This window comes from Protopterus annectens, chromosome 14.part0 (assembly GCF_019279795.1).
Source record: "Protopterus annectens isolate FY-2018-M chromosome 14.part0, PAN1.0, whole genome shotgun sequence".
Classification (NCBI taxonomy): domain Eukaryota; kingdom Metazoa; phylum Chordata; order Ceratodontiformes; family Protopteridae; genus Protopterus; species Protopterus annectens.
In genome coordinates, this window is record NC_056748.1 from 1,024,801,643 (window position 1) to 1,024,827,625 (window position 25,983).

Consider the following 25,983-nt stretch of genomic DNA (forward strand, 5'->3'; position numbering starts at 1 on the left):
GGAGGTTTCCTATGTCCCGAGTGATTAATTATAAGTTCTTGCATATGAGGCTGGTGGTCAGACTTATGGGTCTGTAATTGCCTGGGTCTGTGGAAGGTTCACCCTTTTGCAGATAAATGACTGTTACTGTTCTCCATTCACTTGGTACAAAACCTGTATGGAGGCTGCGATAGAACAGTGATGTTACAAGTGTCACTAATTCATTCTTCATGCTATTTAATATGCATCCAGGGATATTATCAGGACCCACCGATGCAGTATTTTAGCTTTTGATAGTACTTTTAGGATTTGGTCTCATGTGGTAGCTGGAGGAGAAACAGCTTCACCTATATCTTGAGGGACAGAAAAAAGGAGAGAGGGGTAAATTTAGAGTTAAATATATCACCCAGCATACTTCTCAACCTCTTAGAGCAAGGCATCTGGACAAACCCCAAAATAATGGAGGGACAAAGGCCCAAAAATAGTGACAAATTTTAAATATTGCTCCTATAAACATAGAAAGCTGCTAGAGTAACAGGATTTACATTAGCATGCATTTTCTTAAGGATATGAAGTTTGAAACTGAAATGTATGTCATTATTTAGTGACTTCAGTCTTCCATGATTTGCCAGAAAACCACACATTTTATTTGGAATGGATCAAATATATGAGGCAAAAATCTGGACAGCTGAGAGGTAAGTCAGCCAGTAGGGTTTGCTATATCTTTAGCCTCATTGTAGGTAACATTGTTCACAATCAGCTCAGTGTATGGCTGTGTTGTGCATTCAAGGTTAAGAACATAACTAAAAAATGCCTTGTGATTTTCTTTGGCTTGGTTAGCTATTTTAGTCTCAAACTTGGCTTTAGTGGATTTTATTAAGCTCCTGAGCTGTTTATTTTAGTGGCAAGGGCACTTACATTCCGGGAATTACTCTTCTTACTTTGGGTCAGTCATTTTCCCGTTATTATAAATCCTGTTGATATCATGGTTCTACCATGTGGGCTTGTTTCTGGAATTTGCCCTGCACTTGTTCCTATGGGGTATAGCTGCATCTCTGCAGCTGTTTACATGTTGGCATAATGATGTGTACATTTCTGTGTATTCAGAGGAGTTAACTGGATCTGGTTGGGATTTGAAGTTTGCCAATGTACCACTTGGAAGTAGGTAGCTTGAGTTAAAAGAAATTTCTGAAGGTATCTTGGAGGGGGGGTTATGGATTTAGTTTTATTTTGAAGGAGAATGTTTTATGGTCAGACCTAACAAGTGTTGAAGATAAGAAAGTGATGACGTAAGATGCTCCCATATTAGTAAAAACAAGATCCAAGATGTTATTTTCTCTTGTGGGTACTCTGACTAATTGTTTATTCATTTAATAATTTATTGACATTTGATTACCGGGAAAGTCTGACTGGGTAGCAGCCCATTTTCAGCAGAGACCCAGGGAGAGTAACTCCAAAGTATTACAAAACATTTTAAAAACAATAATTTTACAGTCCTTAAACATAATACAAAACACAAATACAGTTTAAATGGGTCTATATTACCATGTCGACAGGGCTGTTCATCAAATGCCCTTACGTCGATACATGTACACCGAAATACCTAAATGTCGAAAAAAATTGCTGGGCCAACAAAAAACAAAACAAACCAACAGGCACAATGAAGTGGGGGGGTTTGCCCACCACACCCTCTGATTTGAGGGGCTGTCCCCCCAGCACCCCCTACTTAAATAAACCAACTATGAGATCACACTACAGTGGAGGAAATGGCAAATTCCCGACAATGGCTCAGCGATTTTTTTCCCTGGGGAAAAAAATCGCTTTTGTGGCTGTTCAACATTTAAGTATTTCAGTGTACATGTGTCGACATATGGGCATTTGATGAACAGCCCTGTCAACATGGTAATATAGACCCGTTTAAATAATTATACAAAATATGAAAACATTGGTTAAGAATAGGCACAAGTTAAATAATAATCATTTAATAGTTAGAGAAATTAAAGGAAAGGTAGTATAATACAAACAGAAACTGCAATATGAAGTGAGAGTAATGCCCGCTTATGGTACATTTGGAGAGAAAGCCAGGAGAGAGAAACTGTTAAAAGTAAGGAAGTAAGTGAAGAAGGGAGAGTAAGGAGATATAAGGTATAAATATGGATTTGTACATATTTAGGGATATAGTTTATCCTGGTGTTAAGCAAGAACAAAAACAGCTTTTTGCTAGAAAGTCTTTCAGAATGGCTTTGAAGGACGGGAGGGGGGTACTGACCCAACAGATACAGGTGAAGATTTCCAGGCTTTAGCAACATGGTATGAGTACAGACAATGCCCAGTAGATTTGATAAGTTTGTGGACAGAAAGGAGTTTTTGGTTATTTGATTGTAATGACTGACTGGGAGCTTAGTTGTGTACAATATTTAGTACTAGATTCTAGATACTTTTATGGGTGGTAAGAAGCTGTGTGTATGTTCATTGATAGGGTAAGTTTTATCAGTGAGAAAGGTTTTGGCTCTACTGACAAAGTCCAGGAGTCTCTATGCTTGTACATTAGTGCTGGTACAGGATTCCAACTCTATAGCTGGATAGTTTAGATCACCTAGAAAATGGTATTGGATTTAATACTGAGCGATTCTAGTTCTTGTAGCTAGGCATTATGGCTTTTTTGTCATAGAGGAAGTTCTATGGCTAGCTAATATATGGTATGGGATCTTTCTGATGGTTATTTGGACATGAAGAAGTTTTAGTGCATCATGCTGCTTTATCAGCCTTGATGTGAATCTCTTCTGAATGTAGAATTATACGCCTTTACCTTTTTCCCCTCCTGCACAGTATCTGGTCTAAACATGTGGAAGGCAGTATAGCCCTGCACAGGATGAGTGCTCTCTGCTATTTTAAACCATGTCTGAATCACTACACAGACATCAATGTCCTCCAGGGAAAGAAGAGCTTGTAAGGAATGGAGTGTTTAGATGTATATATTTTAACAATGGAAAATGCAACAGAAGAAGTTAACTTCAGAATAATAGTTGAGATTGAATAACTTTATGGCTGGGCCATAAAAAGAGAGGTTATCTTTCAGTTTCAGTCCAACAGGAGGCAATGTCTAGAACTGGAAGTTTTTTGTGCATCTAAATTACATAATCAAGCTTTTAAAAGTTCGAATGTCATATGGTCGATACCATATTTGAAAATGTAAAAAAACAAAGAAAAAACCTACCTGAATGATTTAAGCAGGGGGGCAAGCCGCACTGCACCCCCACACCACCCGCTCTTTAAATATACCAACTCTGAGATCGCATTGCAATACAGAAAAGGGAAAACTTTGAAACATTCAAACTTTTAAAAGTTCGATCATATGGTGCAGACCATATGACATTCGAACTTTTAAAAGTTCGACAACGTGATATAGATCCTTTTTTTGTACTGTCTTTAAATGTGGAGGAATGTAAATTATTTTATGACTTCCACCATTTGCCAAAAGATCTGAGATCTATGTATTTTCACAGGTAGATGCTAAATGCTACCAGCTGTGTCAGTGGGGGTTTTCACCTGGGATAGAGTCAGATGACAAGAAGTGATGTCACTGTGCAAGCTATCCCAGCAGTAATATTTGGGATATTAATTTAAGAATTCTCTGAGAGAGAGAGACTGGGCATTTTGTATTTTGTCTTTGACCTGACAAGAACATCCACTCACCAAATCTGCCTGCTTACTCTGTAAGCGAGTTAACTAGGGTACAGCAATTTTTCTTAGATACAGTCAGGAATGAAGCACAACTTAGATGTTTTATTTATTTATTTGAGACTGTCCTGCAATGTTGTTTTAAATATTTTTTGTGATTTTGAATTCTGATGTAACTGTGTTTATTTACTATTTCTTCTCTTATTATTTGTTATTAAATATATTTAAACTTTTCATTGTGGCTGATATTTCTGAGACATATTTAAGTTCTGAGAGTACTTGCATATTTATTTAGTGACACTGTGTAGGCCACTCCTAATAGCCTTGCTCTTGGCCAAACTACCATTTGTATTGATAGTAACATCACACAATAAGATTGGACACTCTTTGTTAAGGGCCTTTAAGTAGCTGATAAGGACATGCCTGGTGGCTATGATAACTACCTTATAGTCTGGGCAGAAGGGAGCATAGCTAGTAAATCTGTGCCAGCCTTTCCCAGGTATGTCTGTGTGTGTGCTTGTGTATAAATCATATCTCAAAAAGTATGTGTGTCAGCTACTTAGGCAGGGATATGAAGCACTGGTTGGACAGAGAGGGTGCTGGAGGTCTTGGCTTGGTCACTCAGCTGAAATCTCATCTCTATAGCTGTGCCAGTGGGGAGACTTACTGGGGATCTGGAGGAAGAGGGAGAAACCAGCCCCAGATGGACTGTGGTCTCTTTGTGCTCTTAAGGGAAATTGCACTTGATGCAAAGAGCTGCTTCTGGATATACTGTGTGTGTACTTGTCATCCTCCCAATGCATGTCCCCCACTGTTGCCAGTAGTGAGGATTAACACAATTCAAAGCTGAAGGGAAGTGAGGCCCCTCCTGGAAATCTTTGGATTCAAGAAACAGAAATAAATCCCAGAGGGACATTGTCCCATTGCAGGATACAAAAAGATGCTACGGCTTTTGCTGTACCACAGTAGCTCTAACTTGAGCCCTACTTCTGAAGCTAATAACCAGTTAACATACTAACACCAGAAGAAGGGCCCATGTAGCCTGAAAGATTAGATTGACTGTCCTGCAAAATCCATGCTGTTAGAATAAAAATTAGCACATCACCATAGTGCTCTAGAATATATAGGTAAAACTTACCAGTTGATTTAATGTGGAGACCCATTGTTATATAGGACAAAACCAATAACCGGGGTTTATACTCAGCAAATTCCTATAATTTGTCAAAATACTGAAATACAGAAGAGTCAATGCAAGTGCAGCCTTGCTGACGACATTGGTACAAGCTGGAACTAGGGACATGTACTTGGTGTTCCCAAGCTACTGATGGTAGCCATAACTGCATGTGTGGAAACATGAATGCACACATAGGCAAAAAAAAAATAGCTTTCGTCCAGAAAGATGTAGGCATCTAATAGGGGAGAGGTAATGTGTAGTTCTCTGTCCTGGGGACAGCCAGACAATTACACCCAATCCTGAAATGCAGATTATCCAGTCTGGGATGGTGAAGCCAAACCCTCAGGCCAATGAAAAAAAGGCACCCCTCCATTAGGATCAAATGGATTATGGGATGCTAGCAGGAGCCCAGGGTTCACTATGGCTGCTTATGTGATGACACCCTCTTGTCAGCTCTGACCTGATGCAGGTAGGGCCCTCTACATTGAAAAAAATAGGTTCAGATCACATTTGAAGAAGGTTGATGGTTACCAGGAAAGGATGGAAACATAGTGTATGTGTATGGATGGGTATTTTTGTTTGTTAACTAGGTAAGTGGGCTGATCCGTGCAGCTAAAAGAGCTAGGGTAAAGACAATTTATATATAAAATAACTTAGTTCAGCCATTTTAGAGGTGACAGGATATAAGAGTAAAGGGAGAAAACATATGCAAGCACAGGAAGAACATACTTAATAATATATCTTCAGTGAGTGAGAATCAAGACCGAATGCCAGCCCCATGAGAAAAAGATTCCTATGTCAATGAGACAATATTAGGTCAGCAACAGCTTGGAACTTTTCTGAGTCTGATGTAGACAGCCATATTAACAGAATATGATCATCATGAGATTGCTTGCTTTGCTGTTATGCTATGTAGGCAGACTGAATGTTTTTTTCAGAATCTTTTTAATATAATCTATACTACTTATGGCTGAAAAAAATACTTTATATGTTTTACAATGTGCTGTAAGAGACTGAATATAATTTCCTAAATACTTGCATTTTTCTTCAGGGCTGGGACAAATATTAAACCTCTACAAGCAAGTCTTGATGCAGGTCAGAGCTTGCTGATGCATAATGTAAGTAGTATAAAAAAGATACATGGAATGGATGTGATAATCCCAAATACACCATACTCCATCAATTATTAACACTTAGGAAATCTAAAATAAAATTCATTTTTATATTCCTTCTGATATGGTGGGAAATTACAATACTTCTCTTAACTACAGTACCAGATACTTTGACATTTCTGCAGAAAGTCATGAAGTTACTTCAGCATAATTTAGTTCACGATCCTCTTTTAGAAAGAAAAAACAAAACATTAAAATAAAGAATTTTAGCAACCGCCTTCAGCATTACATTTTGTAAGGACTTGTATAATATAATGTACTGGCAAGGCAGAGGATGTTTGCAATGGCTTACAATTAATTTTACCATGTCTTTTGCTGCAATGTGAATAAAGCAAAGACTGTTTAATAAATGCAGTTATTTTGTCATTGTCTTTCCCTGCTCTTCAGAAATGTACTTGTCCATGCTCAAATAGAAAAACATCCAGTTTTCATAATATAGAGAAATGTCCATTGAAACCTCCCTACATCAACAAACATTTCATTGATCACCTTTCATCGACAGAATGTTTAGTCTAAACAAAGAAATGCAGCAAAGCAACTCTTTCGGGGGGGGGGGCTGTCCTGCATCCCATACCCGCCTGCAACTTAACTATGCTGGTGGGATTGTTGCTAATGCTACAAATGGTCCACCAGATCAACAGCATAGTCTGAACCTATACACCCATACCAGCTCCGAGATTGCATTACAGTGGGGGTTAGCTGATCTCACTTAAAACAAAAAAGAAAGAGGACATGTCTTATATCTCCCTTTTTCAGAAGCAAAAATAAATGCCCTTGTATGGTAGAATTGTGCAATACAATTGATTAAAGTCTATAGATTTTACACTGTCTCTTTTTCAATCATTTTTATTACTCTATTTTTTAACATGTTTTTTTAGTAGGATCTCACATTCCTACTGGAATCAGGAAAAGTTGTGTGCTCTTTGCTATTCAGATATGATGCTAATGAGATGTACAGATTTTTGGCTCAATGTATCTACTTTCCAGGGACCTTTGTTGCTATTTTCAATGTTTGTATGTCAAGGGGTATTGTCTCTGGGGTAAAATAAGCACTAAATTACTAATGGACAGTAATGGACCCCTACGCCTACTGGACAGAGGCCGCTCCTAAGTGCTTTATCCCATGCATGATTCCCCTCAAATTATCTTTGGTATGATCCCAGTTATTAACATTAGGAGTGAAATATAATTATCGACCATGGGATGGGTAAGGCCAATCTATAACCAAATGGAATAGGTTAATTTAAACACAAAAAGGGAAAGTGACTAGGCTAAAAATGGCCCACAAGGGCAGCTAGCCTAAAATTTACCTACAAACCTTTGAACCTATAATTGTTTGCTAGTACATTTGCAACATCTCTTGGGTCCATACATATATCATAAAAAGCTTAACAATATTAAGCAATATTAATTATTAGTCAAAAGTTAATATAATTTAAATAACTTTTGACAGAAATCTTGTTATTAATACCCGGTGCTACAGCAGCTCTTAAAAAAGTTTACCATTTAAGTTTTAATTTTTCTAAAAATTTATTAAAGGACCCTACATATTTATCTGTAATCACTTTTTCAACTACAAAAAAATAAGTTTTCTAAAATGTTCACAATTTACAGAATGCTTTGCTAAAGCGTTACTCATCCTTTTTCTTTATAGCCAAAATATGCTCTCTAACTCTATGTTTTAACTTTCTAATGGTCTTACCTATATAAAAGTTTTAAAATTTTACCTACGAACCTTTGAACCTATAATTGTTTGCTAGAACATTTGCAATATCTCTTGGGTCCATATAGGTGGTGCAGTTTTAAACTAGTTCAGAGGAATGCTGCATGTTTTTCCTTAGTTTCCTAACATAGCCAAATAATGATTTATAATTGTCCTTAGCTTTAGATGCTAACCTATGCTCATGGGCTGCTTTAGTAGACCTAATATTATTTTTCAAGCTGTTTGTAATATTTCTGATACTATCTGAGATATGTTTTTTCTATCTGCTATATAATTTAAGGAGTTTTTTGTTCCTTTATTGTCAAATTTATGTTGCAGGACCACCAAGGAGGTTTGTTTTTGAATTTCTCATTATGTTTTGCTCTGCTTGGGACTGCCAATTCGATACATTTAAATAAATAGCTATTGAACTCCGTTGCGAAGCTACCTGCTATGTCAGTGTCAAAGATAATGCTGCCATGACTGAACTTTGGAACTTTGCCATAAACTTTTAAGAGGTTAGTACATTTGAAATCACCACAGGAAAAGGTTCACATTCATTCAACAGAATGTAGCAATGTGTGTGAGTGACTGGTATCCATATGGAGACATTATAAATGTTGTGTGATTTGACATACAGCCTGTGATGGGTACTGATTCTTTTAATTTTGTTATAGTTTCATAAACACACAGCCTATGTGCTTAGTATTCCATTATAACTACACTTTCATTGTGTGATTGTCCCATTTCCTCACTAGGGCTTGCAGGCTATAGTGACTTAAAACTTGTCAATCACGCTCTGTTTTAACTGCGTGTTCTCCTTTCCATAAACACTGTACCATGCTTTTTATCATGAAATAAAGAATTTTTTCACAGTAACTACACACTCACTCACTACAGTTTTGGGAGGGGTAATGGGGACAGAACTCATTGTAAATCACATCTATTGTGTTTAAAATGACATAAGATATTAACAACTATGGTAAATAAATTTTATTTTACATTTTTCTTGACCCCAACACTTCCAGCTTGCATTCAGCTATTCTTTCTTCATAGCTTCAGGGGGATCTGAATTTTTGAGTATATACATGTTTCCTAGTGGCCAGGTAGCCCAATGCAATACTTACAGTACGGAGATTTATGCAGCTAAATGATACCATACACTTAGGTCATCCACATTGTGTGCATGGACACACCTTGGCATACAGGTAGCCCCTACAATGCCTACAGATCAGCAGCTGCAACATCTGGTTACCATTCAGATGGCATTTCTGTAACAAATCCACAAATTCCTTCACTGTGGGAAGGGTGAATGTCCATAAACTACTCACTCCTGTCCCCTGTGGTCAGTTCCTTCAGTGTCATGATCCTCTAACTGAACCTGAATCAGCTGAGGTGGAGTTAGAGTGAAAATCTACTATATCACAGAATCAGCTACATGAAATAAGTAAATAATGACATCACCATGGACTTTTGAAACTACTCAAGAAGTTATTAAATAAAGAACTAACGGCATGCTTATCTACTCTACTTGGATCTACTTTACAAGCACAAAGTTTCAAAACTTTGAACTACAAATGGTTGAGACCATAAGATCAAAGTTTTGAAACTTTGAAATTGTAATAAAAAAATAAAATCAAAAAGTTTTTTGTATGTTTTTTGCAGGGGAGCAAGCTCAACTGCACCCCCCATACCCCCTGCTAAATAAATATACCAACTCCAAGATCACTCTACAGTGAGGAAACTGATAAATTTCTCATTCCACACTATACGGCTATCTCCATTCAAAGCGTTCGAAGTTCCAAAACTTCAATATTATGGTCTCAACCACTTGCAATTCAAAGTTTTGAAACTTTAAGCTTGTGAAGGGAATCCACTCTATTTATATTCCTTATTTATTGCACACTGTTTTATTTCCAAAGAGTTACTGTATCTGCTTTGCACATTTTCCTATACCATACTCATACAGAAGCTAAACAATCAGTTCATGGGGGACGATGCTTTATATACCATGACTCATTGACAGAATTCTTAGTTATGCTATGGAAACTGTAACAAAATATGAAATCTTACATTAATCTTTGTTTCAAAGGCAGGGTTCTGCTACTAAGTTGTTCATATTTTCCATTCCCATAGTCAGTGAAACATCAAGCAATATAAAAGTAATGAAATGCAGTTTTGTAATGAACTTTTTCAAAACAAAATAAAATAAAATAAAACACTAGGAAGTATGAAATTGTGACATTAGTCATGTCTATGAAAATAAAATTTATTGCTTTTCTTGGTTAAATATGTTATTAGAACTCCTCCAACTATCTGCAAGGGGTACCCACTAGATCCACATTATCAATAAAATACTGACTATCTTCCCCAAGATACACTAACATTTACACATAACTCATGCAGTAAGTCCAGTGTAACACCATGAGACAGCACATTTATACCATACTCTATCCTAACTTCAACAAATGCATTGTCATGAACTACAGTGTCATACTCAGAGGAAGTACTGGGAATAAAATGTACACTAGTGCATCACTGCTGTATTACTTCCTGCACATCTTGGGTAAAGGACACATGATGGGGAATGTTAGTACTGTACTATTTTCTACACATGTTGGGTATAAGGCTGTTCACATCTGGGGGAATGCTAGTGCTGTATGATTTCCTACACAAGCTTTGCACAGGCCTCTTCACACGTTGGGGATTGTTAGTGCTGTATTACTTCCTACACATGCTGGGTACAGGTTTGTTCATATGAGGTGGGAATGTTAGTGCTATATTACTTCCTACACATGCTGGGTACAGTTTGTTCACATCTGTAGGGATGTTAGTGCTGTTTTACTTCCTACACATGCTGGGTACAGGTTGGTTCATATGTGGTGGGAATGTTAGTGCTATATTACTTCCTACACATGCTGGGTACAGGTTGGTTCATATGTGGTGGGAATGTTAGTGCTGTATTACTTCCTACACATGCTGGGTACAGGTTGGTTCATATGTGGTGGGAATGTTAGTGCTGTATTACTTCCTACACATGCTGGGTACAGGTTGGTTCATATGTGGTGGGAATGTTAGTGCTATATTACTTCCTACACATGCTGGGTACAGGTTGGTTCATATGTGGTGGGAATGTTAGTGCTGTATTACTTCCTACACATGCTGGGTACAGGTTGGTTCATATGTGGTGGGAATGTTAGTGCTGTATTACTTCCTACACATGTTGGGTACAGGTTTCTTCATATGTGGTGGGAATGTTAGTGCTGTATTACTTCCTACACATGCTGGGTACAGGTTTCTTCATATGTGGTGGGAATGTTAGTGCTATATTACTTCATACACATGCTGGGTACAGGTTTGTTCATATGAGGTGGGAATGTTAGTGCTGTATTACTTCCTACACATGCTGGGTACAGGTTTGTTCATATGTGGTGGGAATGTTAGTGCTATATTACTTTCTACACATGTTGGGTACAGGTTTCTTCATATGTGGTGGGAATGTTAGTGCTATATTACTTCCTACACATGTTGGGTACAGGTTTCTTCATATGTGGTGGGAATGTTAGTGCTATATTACTTCCTACACATGTTGGGTACAGGTTTCTTCATATGTGGTGGGAATGTTAGTGCTATATTACTTCCTACACATGTTGGGTACAGGTTTCTTCATATGTGGTGGGAATGTTAGTGCTATATTACTTCATACACATGCTGGGTACAGGTTTGTTCATATGTGGTGGGAATGTTAGTGCTATATTACTTCCTACACATGCTGGGTACAGGTTTGTTCATATGAGGTGGGAATGTTAGTGCTGTATTACTTCCTACACATGTTGGGTACAGGTTTCTTCATATGTGGTGGGAATGTTAGTGCTGTATTACTTCCTACACATGCTGGGTACAGGTTTGTTCATATGTGGTGGGAATGTTAGTGCTATATTACTTCATACACATGCTGGGTACAGGTTTGTTCATATGAGGTGGGAATGTTAGTGCTATATTAATTCCTAAACATGTTGGGTACAGATTTCTTCATATGTGGTGGGAATGTTAGTGCTATATTACTTCCTACACATGCTGGGTACAGGTTTGTTCATATGAGGTGGGAATGTTAGTGCTGTTTTACTTCCTACACATGCTGGGTATAGGTTTCTTCATATGTGGAGAATGTTAGTTGTTGCTCTACTTCCTGCTCATATTGCGTAATGTCAGTGCTGCCCTTCTTACACATGTTGGGTACAGTTTGGGTCACATGTGGAGGAATGTAGTGCTGTACTACTGCCTACACATACTGGGCTGAGATGTGTTCACATGTGGGATAATGTTAGTGTTGTACTACATCCTGCACAAGTCAGGTGCAGGTCTGATCACATGTGGAGGCATGTTAGTGCTGTGCTACATCCTACATGTTAGGTACAGTTCTATACTACAGTGGGAAATGTTTGTGCTATACTACTACTAACACATGATGGGTACAGGTCTGTTCATATCTGAGGCAGTTTTTGCACTGTACTACTTCCTAAGCAAGGAGGATACACACATCTTCACATATGGGGGGATGTTAGTTCTGTATTACTTGCTACACATACTGAGCCCAAATGTGTTCACATGTGGGGAATGCTAGTGCTTTTCCACATCCTACACATGTTGGATACAGGTCTCTCTACATGCTGGGGAATGTTAGTGCCGTATTTCTTCCTACACATGTTTGGTACAGATCTGTTCACACAGGTATGTATCCCCCTACAGATAAAACTCTCAAACTCAATAGTTTTAAACCACTGCTTAAACAACACCTTAAGCAGTTCTGGTCCTGCACAAGCTCATCACCAGGTTAAGATTTATGAAACTCTCCAAATACTCTCAACCTCCCACTGAACTGAAAAAACAAATTTTATACATAACTGCTGCCTGTACAATCTACTAAGTTGCACGTAGGCTGTTTAGTAATTTCTACCTTTGTAAAATCTTTTAATGTATAAATATAACTACTGCAGGTGTATAAAAATGTAAAAAGAAAAGAAACTACTAAAAGTAAGTATACTGTAGTGTAAACAAATGGACCTTTCTTCCCCAGACCTCCGCTGAAAATGGATGTTACCCACTTGGACTTTCATGGTAACTAAAGACAAATAAATAATGTAGGGAGGGGGGAATTACTTCCTACATACGCTAGGTACAAGTTTGTTCATGTATGTGGAAATGTAAGTGCTGTTACAGATCTGTTTCAAGGGTGGGAATGCTAGTGTTGTATTACTTCCTACACATGCTTGGTACAGGGCTGTTTACATGTGTGGTAATGCTAGTGTTGTATTACATCCTACACATGCTTGGTACAGGGCTGTTTACATGTGTGGTAATGCTAGTGTTGTATTACATCCTACACATGCTTGGTACAGGGCTGTTTACATGTGTGGTAATGCTAGTGTTGTATTACATCCTACACATGCTTGGTACAGGACTGTTTACATGTGTGGGAATGTTAGTGTTGTATTACTTCCTACACATGCTTGGTACAGGGGTGTTTACATGTGTGGGAATGTTAGTGTTGTATTACTTCCTACACATGCTTGGTACAGGGCTGTTTACATGTGTGGTAATGCTAGTGTTGTATTACATCCTACACATGCTTGGTACAGGACTGTTTACATGTGTGGGAATGTTAGTGTTGTATTACTTCCTACACATGCTTGGTACAGGGCTGTTTACATGTGTGGGAATGTTAGTGTTGTATTACTTCCTACACATGCTTGGTACAGGGGTGTTTACATGTGTGGGAATGTTAGTGTTGTATTACTTCCTACACATGCTTGGTACAGGACTTTTTACATGTGTGGGAATGTTTGTGTTGTATTACTTCCTACACATGCTTGGTACAGGGGTGTTTACATGTGTGGGAATGTTTGTGTTGTATTACTTCCTACACATGCTTGGTACAGGGCTGTTTACATGTGTGGGAATGTTAGTGTTGTATTACATCCTACACATGCTTGGTACAGGGGTGTTTACATGTGTGGGAATGTTAGTGTTGTATTACTTCCTACACATGCTTGGTACAGGGCTGTTTACATGTGTGGGAATGTTAGTGTTGTATTACTTCCTACACATGCTTGGTACAGGGCTGTTTACATGTGTGGTAATGCTAGTGTTGTATTACATCCTACACATGCTTGGTACAGGGCTGTTTACATGTGTGGTAATGCTAGTGTTGTATTACATCCTACACATGCTTGGTACAGGACTGTTTACATGTGTGGGAATGTTAGTGTTGTATTACTTCCTACACATGCTTGGTACAGGATTGTTTACATGTGTGGGAATGTTTGTGTTGTATTACTTCCTACACATGCTTGGTACAGGACTGTTTACATTTGTGGGAACGTTTGTGTTGTATTACGTCCTACACATGCTTGGTACAGGACTGTTTACATGCGTGGGAATATTAGTGTTGTATTACTTCCTACACATGCTTGGTACAGGATTGTTTACATGTGTGGGAATGTTTGTGTTGTATTACTTCCTACACATGCTTGGTACAGGACTGTTTACATTTGTGGGAATGTTTGTGTTGTATTACTTCCTACACATGCCTGGTACAGGTCTTTTCACATGGTGGGGGGATGCTAGTGCTGTATTACTTCCTACATATGCTTGGTACAGGTCTGCTCACATGTCTGGAAATGTTAGTCTTGTTACTTCCTACACATGCCTGGTACAGGTCTGTTTATGTGGATGGGAATGTTAGTGCTGTATTACTTCATACACATGCTTGGTACAGGACTGTTTACATGTGTGGGAATGTTAGTGTTGTATTACTTCCTACGCATGCATGCCTGGTACAGGGCTGTTTACATGTGTGGGAATGTTAGTGTTGTATTACTTCCTACACATGCTTGGTACAGGACTGTTTACATGTGTGGAAATGTTAGTATTGCATTACTTCCTACACATGCTTGTTACAGGGCTGTTTACATGTGTGGGAATGTTAGTGTTGTATTACTTCCTACACATGCTTGGTACATGGCTGTTTACATGTGTGGGAGTGTTAGTGCTCTTCTACTTCCTACAAATGTTGGGTACAGGTCTTTTCACATGGTGGGGGGAGATGTTAGTGCTGTTACTTCCTACTCATGCCTGGTACAGGTCTTTTCACATGGTGGGGGGGATGTTAGTGCTGTATTACTTCCTACAGATGGTACAGGTCTGCTCACGTGTGTAAATGTTACTGCTGTTACGTCCTACACATGCTTGGTACAGGTCTGTTCACGTGGATGGGAATGTTAGTGCTGTATTACTTCATACACATGCTTGGTACAGATCTTCTCACATGTGTGGGAATGTTAGTGCTGTTATTTCCTACACATGCCTGATACAGGTTTGTTCATATGTGTGGGAATGTTAGTGCTGTTACTTCCTACACACACCTGGTACAGGTCTTTTCACATTTGGAGGACTGTTAGTGCTGTTTTACTTCCTACACATGCTGGGTACAGGTTTGTTCATATGTGGCGGGAATGTTAGTGCTATATTACTTCCTACACATGCTGAGTACAGGTCCCTTTACATGTGGGGGAATATTTGCGCTGTGCTATTTCCTACACATGTTGAGTACTAGTCTCATAACATCTGGGGGAATGTTAGTGCTGTATAAGTTTCAACACATGCTGAGTACAGTTTTTTCACATGTTGGGTAATGCTGGTGCTAATTTGCTCCAAATAACCTGATTATATATATATATATATATATATATATATATATATATATATATATATATATATATAATGAATGTCTTCAATGCTTTATATTATACTCATAGGAGTGCTCAGATGATGAAGGCAGTGATTTTTGGGGAGAGGTAGGACTCTTTTGTTTTTTTTTCCTTTCTGTAGACAGTAGGTAAGAGGGGGAAATGGCAAATGTAAAACTAGAGTAAAAATTAGGGGGCAAGGACAGCATGCAAGGGCAAAGACATGCAAACAGCACAAACAGGGTGAATATGCGCCCACAATGATGGGGAGATAAGAGGTGGACAAAAAAAACATATGGCATATAAAGTATGATGGAGAAGGTCAGACAAAACACAGAGAATGCAGTGTGGCATAAAAGAAAGAGTTCTCACCAAGCCGAGTAAAGGGCATGGTATATTTACCCCTCCATCCATCTGAGTATTACTATAGTCCACCATCTGATGATGGATCAAACTGGCCAGTGGTATAAGACACACTTTCTCATGGTAGCCTGCTGATCAAGAAGGGCCAGGTGAGAGAATCAGCAGTTCACTCTACATGGATCTCCATCCAGGTGATATACCTTCCCACTGCTCTCTCGACTGCAGCCTCCATCACCTGTTCCAGCTATGGCTGGGCTACATGCTAAAGATGGAGCAGGACCTCATCCAATGAGGCACATCTGACCTTATCACCCTCTCACTCCTTAGCTACAGCCTAAACAGGGATGGTCCATGATTAAGGTACCTGCTGACTATACACACACACATATACAATGGGAAGTTTTCTAAGAATGGCTCTACCTAACGATGGACTGAATATATTTAAAATGGATGTCAGCATGTGTGAATAGAACTAATCCTAATTGGCTGTTAAACTCTCCTGCTTCCTTCAGTGGGTCACATGATTTACATCTGATTCTGCTCATACTGAAAAAGAAAGGGTCACATAACAGAAACTTAACAGATATGAAAAACTTCTCCAAAGCTAACTTTGGGCTCCTAAAAACAGAGGTGGCTAACTTCACGGCACCCATGCAAATGGAGAATAGTTTTATGATCGCCGAATCATACACCAATGCACTGTACGAACACATAGACAAATGCATGGATCTCGCCATACCCAATAGAACCAAGACACTCTCCTCCAAAAAAAGGAAGCCAATCTGGTGGTCCCCTGCCATAAACAAACTCTACAACAGAAGGAGGAAACTGATCCGGAATAAGGTGAAGTCCCAAGACTGGAAAAACTCCCTTATCAGCCTCAACAAAAAGTTGAGATCCCTCATCAAATCCTCTAAAGCTAGCTATGAAAACAGAATTGCAGCAGATAGTAAAGACAACCACAAGGCCTTCTATATTTATGTAAAGAATCTCCACGGCAATACCCTGATTTGCTCTGAGCTACTGCACAATGGTACCTCCTATACCGAGCAGATGTTGCCAGTATACTGGCCGACAGATTCAGTACCAACTTTACCCCTCTATCACCCCCCAAAGGACCAATAACAATACCCGTAGATTGACAGGCAGCCAGTATTACTGCTGCACAGGTTAAAACACCACTGTCCAAGGCCAAGAGTAAAGCTTCTATGGGACCTGACAATATCCCTGGCTGTGTTCTGCATGAGCTACAGAGTGAACTGGCACCTCACGTGTGTCCTCTGTTCATTCACAGCCTCACCTCAGGCTTTGTCCCTACCGAACGGTGCCCTGCTACAGTCATCCCTCTCCAAAAAGGAAGAGTGACTACAGACCCTAGGAACTATCGCCCCATTAGCCTGATGAGCCTGATATGCAAAGCTATGGTACGCATCATCATGGACCTAATAAACAAGGATATAGGGAATCTCTAAACTCTGGATCCCACACAGTTTGGTTTTGTGAAGGGTAGATCATGTCTGTTCAACTTGGTCGACTTCTTTGAGTCAGTCACCAAAACTGTGGATGAAGGCAAGGTGGGTCATACAGCCTACCTTGATCTGGCCAAGGCTTTTGATACCATTCCCCACTCAGGAATCATAGAAAAATTCACTAAGCTAGGCATCAACCCCTATATCACTAGGTGGTTTGCAAACTGGCTCATAGATAGAACCCACAGTGTGAAATTAGCTGACTCCAAGTTAGACTGCCGACTAGTCATGAGTGGAGTCCCACAGGGTTTGGTCCTGGGTCCTCTCCTGTCTGGTATCTACTTCTCTGAAGTCCAGGCCAACATGAAGGGACTCTGGCTGACAAAGTTCGCAGACGATTGCAAGTTGGGAGCTATTATTAACTCCCCAAGTGATGATGACATCCTGCAGAATGGCCTCACTGAGACTAACGACTGGTGTCAGAACCATGGCCTTAAGCTGTATCCCAAAAATTGTGTCATCATCCCCTTTGGGAAAAACCCGGTTCCCATGAATTACCACTTTGATGGTAGTCCACTGAACACAGAAGGTGTTATATGAGATCTGGGAACACAGGTTGACAGCAAACTCTCTTTTGATCACCACATTGCCACTGTGGTCAGAAAGTCCTTCTGTGTGGCACATCTCATTATTAAGGGTTTTGCATCCAGGAAAAAAGAAAAGAGGTCATTGTCTCCCTCTACTCTTCCCTCATTAGGCCAATCATCGAGTACAATGCCCGATTTGGCATGTACCTCACTAGACACCTTCAACAACTTGAGAGGCTGCAAAAGTACCTCACAAAGAGGATCCTAGGCCTTAAACACTTGTCCTATATGGACAGACTCAAAAAAACTCCAACTATTCTCTGTCTCATATCGCCTACTTAGAGGCGATCTCTGCTTGACTTACAAAGCCATGTCTGACCTAGAAATACTACATCTAAAGAAATCCCAATCCCTCTGCAACACATGCTCCAGAGACCTCAGCCTCATTACCACAATTAACAGAACATGCTGGAAGGACAGGTTCATAACCCAGAGACTGCTCATGCTATGGAATAGACTTCCCATACATATCAAGCAGAGCACCACGCTGACCCTCTTCAAGAGAAATCGTGATGAGTGGATGGGAAACAGAAAATTCACCCCAGGGATAACTCTAGTGGCTCTACTTGACAAAGGCACTGGGAGCTAAGGTCGGATGGCAGTATGTCAGGGAAATCCTATGGCTAGGCTTGTAAAGGCCCCAGGGCCATTAGCCTAGCACACACCTATGAACCTATATACCATAAGACAGGCAACAGGCAGATATTTGTTCCTAGTGAATAAATCAATATTCTTTCACAGAAAATGGGTCTGTTACACATGGGCACATACCAGGCAAGGTGCAGTCAACCTGAGATGGTGTAGCACAACCCCAACCTATCAGAGATCCCTGCAGAAACCCACAAGTAATACAGTTTGCATATTACATTGTTTCATTACAACCCCTACCTGACACTGAAGCACCAAACTGCAGATCACACATTTACTAGACTCACCTTGACAAAGACCCACTTGCAACAAGAGAGGTCCGAAAAATAAAATAAGAAAAAAAAATGCAGTACTATTCCCTTACTATACCATTCAAGTCATTGTTGCTTAAGCTTTGCTTCCCATGCATGGCAGTAATTAGGTTTGCAATCACAGATCATCATATCAATGACTCCACTCTTTGCTTCTCCTGGTAATGCCCTTGTCTGAGGCCAGCATTTCAGAGATGTCATACTAGGCCTCTACTTTTGTGAAATTCTCATCACAGGGGCCCAGTAACCACTCCCTGGACTGGCCATAAAGGAGGCAGAGCATGATCGTGCTCTCCTTCATGTACTATGTGAGTGCTGTCTTCCAGGCATTAGCAGACGTGCAAAGAGGTATACATTTGTTTTAAGACATGCTGCCATTGTGGATGCTGGATTTCACAGATAAGAGAAACTATATTGGGTAAGTGAAAAGCAGTATTAGGAAAGAAAGCACCAGTACTTTCTGAATCCATAGGCAGCCCTGAGGAGGTGTACAGTATCTTGCAATTGTGCAGTTAGCCATTTTTGTCTGCCTTCTTAAGGATGTGTACCACTGACTTCACTGTTCATAAGGCTAACAATATGAATATCTGTAAATGCATGACTCATTTCTGTGTACTACTGGCATCAATGTAGCCGATAACATCAGGATGACCTGGCTCTGTTCCTGCCCTGTCAGCACCAGTACTATTGGGAAGGATATGCCCTTTGTATTCTATATTCTGGGCTAAGATGTTGGGGATGGCATTCCTTTGCCTACATATGTGCTTAGTCCCATTCTAATAGAGTAGAACTGCATCAGTACTGTTTCCCCGGATGTCTCCTAATGTTGGCAGCAGAAATGACTGCCTTACCTTCAATATACCTGTCGGTCATAACTAAAAGGATAAACCCTGTAGGGATTGCATATGTACCTATCTATAGAAAGTACACCTGCTGTGCATATTCCTGTTTGCATAAAGCTGTAGTAATGGCATAGCACTATAGCTGTCTCTTCAGTTATAGTATGGTATGGTATGGTATGGTATGGTATGGTATGGTATGGTATGGTATGATATAACTAGGTTTCTCCTTTCTCTGTAGTTGTCATCCCAGCAATATATAGTCTAATGGCTCTGTGTCTGTAAAAATGTTAATGTAACTTCTGAACCACAGGAAGTGCAACATATAGACGCAAAACACCATGTCACGCATTCTTGTATAGGCCTTCTGTATGAGCTGTTGGTAACAAACTGACGTGGGTTCATAGGTGTCTGCATTCCAGAGAACAAATGGGATGACTTAAAATTATGTCTTTTAACAGTTGCTCAGGACATACCAGTTGGGGAAGGGGGTGTTCAACACCATTTAAGCCATTAGAGGACCAGCTGTGGCAGTGGTCCACAACAGAAATGCCATGGGGACACAACTTCGCATTGTAGCAATGGCAGGTGATAGGTCAGATGCAGGAGGAGCCACCCATGAGCAGCAGTCTAACAGAACAGAACAAAATTCATTATAGATGTCCCTGCATGGGGACAACAGTAGTAAGACCATCCTTGGAGGAGTCATTACTATACTAAGGATGGACCCACATCCATGTTTCTCAGTGGATGAGACTAGTTCCATGGATAGCTCACTCCTTTATGGCAGCACTGCACATGTGGAGTACAGGCTGACTTTAGCAGATGTTGATTTTGTTATAAGAACATCAGGCTTTCAGCCACGTCAAACTGATAGGAGCAATAGATTGGGATTGTATGGTACATCTTACTATGCATGCCACATACCTCAGGCACACAGTTGTCACACAGGTATCCATGAGCACTCTAGTGCGTACCTTGTTGTGTACACACAGAGCAGGACACTGCTACCTGTAGAACCTGGAGTAGGACAACAGGTTGATATTGGCACCTGTACAGGAGTTGATGATGATGAGATATGAATGAGTCCCATCCATAGTGCACAATGAAGGTGTGCCTTTCTCCTCAGACAAAGCTGTCACCACAGAGTCTAAGTGCCGACTGCATCCAGTTTGGGAGAAGGCCTCTTTCCTTCCATGCACCAGTGATGTATTGCCTGCTGATGTGGTGACAGATGAGCACACAGCATCCGATCTGTGTATACCCACCACTGCAAAGCCCTGTAGGGGGTATGACACCAACAAGTGTCACATTCTACATATGACATGCAGGCAATACCTGGGGTCAGTCAGTGGATGTGCCAAACTATCATCCAAACAGAATCTGCTGCAATTCATTGTAGTATGGAGTTAATTTCTGTGTTGCATAGCATTGTTGAGGGTGTCAAAGAGCTCTTCCAGCAGCTCCATGAGGACACGGAGTCCAGGTAAACAGAACAAATTGGTCTTACGAGGTCTATGGTGGCATACTCTATCTTCATCTTTATTCCCATGTAGAGGATTGCCAGTGCCTCCCTGTCACTGCTCACAGTTGTAGAGTTGTCCAAAGCCAAGATAGGTATATACCTGGTGTGGCTTTGTGAGGGGGAACCACTGTGTCTGGAAGTGTATAAAACATGGCCATTCCTCATCCATTATGCAGTGCACCTGTCACTTCAAGACTCCCCATCTCTATCTCCTGTGATATGCTTCCATCCCGAATGTGTTTGTGTCACCAGTCATTTGTCATTGGGTCCCTAACCACCTGTTTGCGCGATGATGACTGTGACCCATTCCACCCACCCTCCTCTTTGTCATATGTGGGCATGTCTGAACAAGTGTAGCACACCATTCCAATGACCAGCATAGCCTAATATTAGCACTGCATGCATCATGTCTGTTCTGTGTCACACTGTACTGTCACTGTGTGCTTGCTGGGGAACATAGTTCTGTACTAGACCACTTCACTTGCAAGGCCAGGTACAGTGCACTTCACTTTTTTTTTGGGGGGGGGTGGATAAAACTTGTTGCTGTTCCACCTCACTCTGTTTGGATGATGGTTTTGATGCTCCTTCCCTGTTAAACATGTATGTGTGGTCTGAAAATATTGGTATCATACAGCTGCCAGGACTTTTTCCTGACAAAGTAAATTATATAGCATGAAACATGCTAGGAATATCATGCAGGCTATGAGAGGGTCATGCAGAAGCATCACCACCTAACATATAAAAGGCAGTGGAAGCAACTTATGAGAAGGGATGTTAGCAATTTTGAGGAAGTCATGTGTGGTATTAGCTCTTTCCTGTGGTATTCTAGGAAACCACATATACTTATCTACATGTGGAAGCATTATGTTGAAGAACTTGCTGACTATAATCAATTTAGAGGTATAAGAAATACCTGGGTCTCCAGCTGTCCTCTAAAAGGTCTTTTATCTAGAACAGAAAAGACTACAGGATCCATAGGAAGTTACTAGGCTAATGGTGCTAGGGTTCTTACAAGCCTAGCCAAGTTCTACCCTTATTTCCATGATCAGCAGCTATTGCTCCTGTCCCAAGATGGACACAGGTGGAACCCCTGGGGTGAATTTACGGTTAACCTTCCAGAGTGCATTTGAAGAGGGCCAATGAGGTGCACTGCTTGACATGAAGTGGGAGTCTGTTCCAAAGATTTGTTAACATCTGGGAGACAAATCTGTCCCTCCAGCAGGTTCTATTAATGTCACATACCAGGTTAACATCTGCAGAGCATTACCGTTTGACTTGCAGATATGCGGCATTTCCAGTAAAAGAGGGTCAGAGATTGTTTTATATGCAAGGCAGAGATCGCCTCTGAGTAGTCTGTCTGAAATGGAATAAAGTGATAGTGATTTCAGACAATCCACATAGGACAGATGCAGAAGACCTTGAATTTTCTTAGTGAGGAATCTTTGTGATCTCTCCAGTTGCTGCAGGTGCTTGGAAAGGTACATACCAAAAGGGAATTGTACTCAATAATTGGCCCGATGAGGGGAGAGTACAGGGAGGTTATAACTTCTTTTTTTCTGGAGGCAGTGCCATTACTTATGAGATAAGCAATACAGAATGCCCTTCTTACCACTGGGGAGACATAGTGATCAAAGGTAAGGTTGCTGTCAACCTGTGTGCCCAGGTCTCTCAGCACTGAGTGCATACTTAGGGTGTCACTATTGAGGTGGTAGTTAGCAGGAACATCACTCTTACAGCAAGGGATGATAATACTTTTTTTTGCATTGAGATTAAGGCCATGACTTTGGCACCAATCATTTGTTTGTGCAAGACCCTCTTGTAGGATGTTGGCATTTGAAGATTCTATGACCAGTCCCAGTCTGCAGTCATCAGCAAACTTTGTCAGCCACAAACCTTTGGTTTTTGCTCGTACTTTGGAAAAATATCCTAACAGTAGAGGTACCAGGACTGATCACTGTGGAACACCACTGGTTACAGGTCTGCTGTTGGAGGTGGATTCCTATATTTTGACTATAAATGTTCTATCGGTGAGCCAGTTAGTGGCCCATCTAACAATATAAGAGTTGATACCTAGCTGGGTGAGTTTGTCAATGATGTCTGAGTGGAGGATAGTGTCAAAAGCCTTGGCTAAGTTTAGGTAGGCTGTATGCACAGATTTCTCCTTGTCCAAGGCCTTGGTAACTGTCTCAAAGAAGTTCACCAGGTTTAACAAGCATGATCTTCCTCTGACAAATCCAAACTGAGTAGGGTCAAGTGTTTGGAGATTGCCTATATCTTTTTTGATAATGTCCATGATGATTCACTCCATGGCCTTGCAGATAAGGCTAGTCAGACTTATAGGTCTATAGTTCCCAGGGTCAGTGGAAGCACCACCTTTGTGCAAGGGAATAACGGTGGCTGTTTTTTCATTCAGCTGGGTCGAAGTCAATGCTGAGACTATAATTGAAAAGAGTACCCAATGATGTTGCTAATTCTTGTTGGTGCCCATGTAGGATGCAGCCTGGGTTTTATCAGGTCTCATAGATGCTGTGTTTTTGGCCTCAGAGAGGGCATTTACGACCAATATATATACCTTCGTCTCCACAGGATTTCCCCATTGCAGTTCTGAGACCACTCATTGTGAGTCCTGAAATTACTTTCCTTTAAAGTTATTATTTGTAGTGGGCAAGATACCTGCACCCCACATTGTGAGATACACAATTATCTCAGACTTACTATATGTAAAGCCCCATTTTCACACTTCCAGTCTTGCTATTCCATGACACACACTTACGTGTCACAGAATTTAAAATGGTTACCTTCCGCATGTATGGGAACTTTATTGCCTTATTGACACATTGACCAAGGCACATACAATGTCCCAATCTAATTGGAAATGTTAATAAAAAATAATAATCCCCTGAGAATGTAGTATGCCACCCACTGGTGGTATCATTGCTTTTGGTGATGGATGCCACCTCACGGGTCCACTACTAAATATTGAACGTACATAATACCGAGGACCACAATCTGAGACCTAAATATCAATCTTCCATATAACCATAAATTTAAAATCTAGAGTCCCAGAAGCACAAACTTACAATGTCAGAATAGGTCAACTTCAGCAAATAACCATTGTAAACTGAAACAGATATAAAAGGATGTGTACCCCTTTAAAACGTTGTACGTCTTATATCACTATTATGGCTGACGAGTGCTACAAAGCTCCCAGAACTGTTGGGTAACTTTATACTGGACTGCAATCTCAGAAAAGCAGGGAGGTTTTGATTATCGATGGTTATATTTATCATTTGGAGATGAAATTAGACAGCTGGAGATACTGGTGTTGTAAACTTAAGCGTTCTGGAAGTTGGAGAGGCAGACCTGTCACTGTCTCTCTTTCTGAAGGTGAACAAGTGTTGAAAAGTGTAGCACATAACCATTTAGGGGACCCTTTTGAGGTGCAAAAATATTCCGTTTGTGGTACTTTGAAGCAGAAAGCATCTAACTCCAGGGATACACCTTGTATCCTAGTGGATGATGCCTTAGTATCAACTTCATTAGAATGTGTGTCCATCTTACCCAGTAGGAAGGCTCTACTACAACAGATAGGGAAAGTGTGCTGTAAATACTGTGAAGACTCACATATACCCGATTTAACACTGGAAACATTACAGATTAATATGTTTCCATTCCAAACCAGTGTGTTTCTAGAGAAGAGAATGGTGGATGACACTATTGGTAATGTTGTAATAGTGTTTAGTACCTTAAACAATTTACATGATCTAAGTCGAGCAACCATTTGGATCATGGATGGTACATATTTTTGTAAGGTTGTACTGTGCCATCAACTATACAGTATTCACAGGTTAGTTAAATATGTTGGTTACAGCAAGTCCATGCCCCTTTTGTATTGTCTCATGTCCAAGAAGTCTCTTTGAGCTTATAATATGATGTGGCATTGTGTGTTTTACTTATTGACAATGAATGATTTCCAAACAAATTTACAGTTTGAGTTATGCAATGTTGAGGTGGCGGCTGTTAAAACTGGCTCCCTATCAGACAATCAAAATGCTGTTTCCATGAATATGAAATTATCGACACGTATTGCACGAAGTACATAAACGCCGAACGTCCAAAAACAGTGAAATCCAAAATTTCAAAGTGCTTTGGTTGGCCTGTCTGCAGTATAGCTCCATAAGGTAAGTGTGCAATAGGTATGGACCTTAGGGTAGGGTGCGGGTTTAGGTAAGTGTATAGATAGGTAATGTATGTAAGATTTAGTGTAGTGTTAGAAGAAGGGTTTTGTTAAATGTATTTATGTGTATTATTTATTTTGTTAGGGTATATCTCTGCAGGGGAAGTGTGCGGTAGTTACGGACCTTAGGGTTAGGGAGAGGTTAAGGATGGTGCATAGAGAGTTGTGTATGTGGGGTTTAGTATAGGGTTAGAAGTTGGGTTGTGGTGCTTTACTTTAGGGTTAGCAGTAGGGTTTGGTTAGTGTATATATGTGGTTTATTTATTTTGTTTGGGTAGGTAGTATGTAGCGGGTGGTGGGGTTGGCCGACTATGACCATTCAATGTTTTAAATTTCGCGGTTTAGTGCATTCATTCTATTCACGGTTCGATTAATACGTGTTGCTCTTTTGGTATTTGCTGAAATGGATTTTCGTGGAACTGATATAGACCCATTAAAAGTATATGGATAAATATCAATGGAACCGCATCTAAGGGATGTTTACTTCA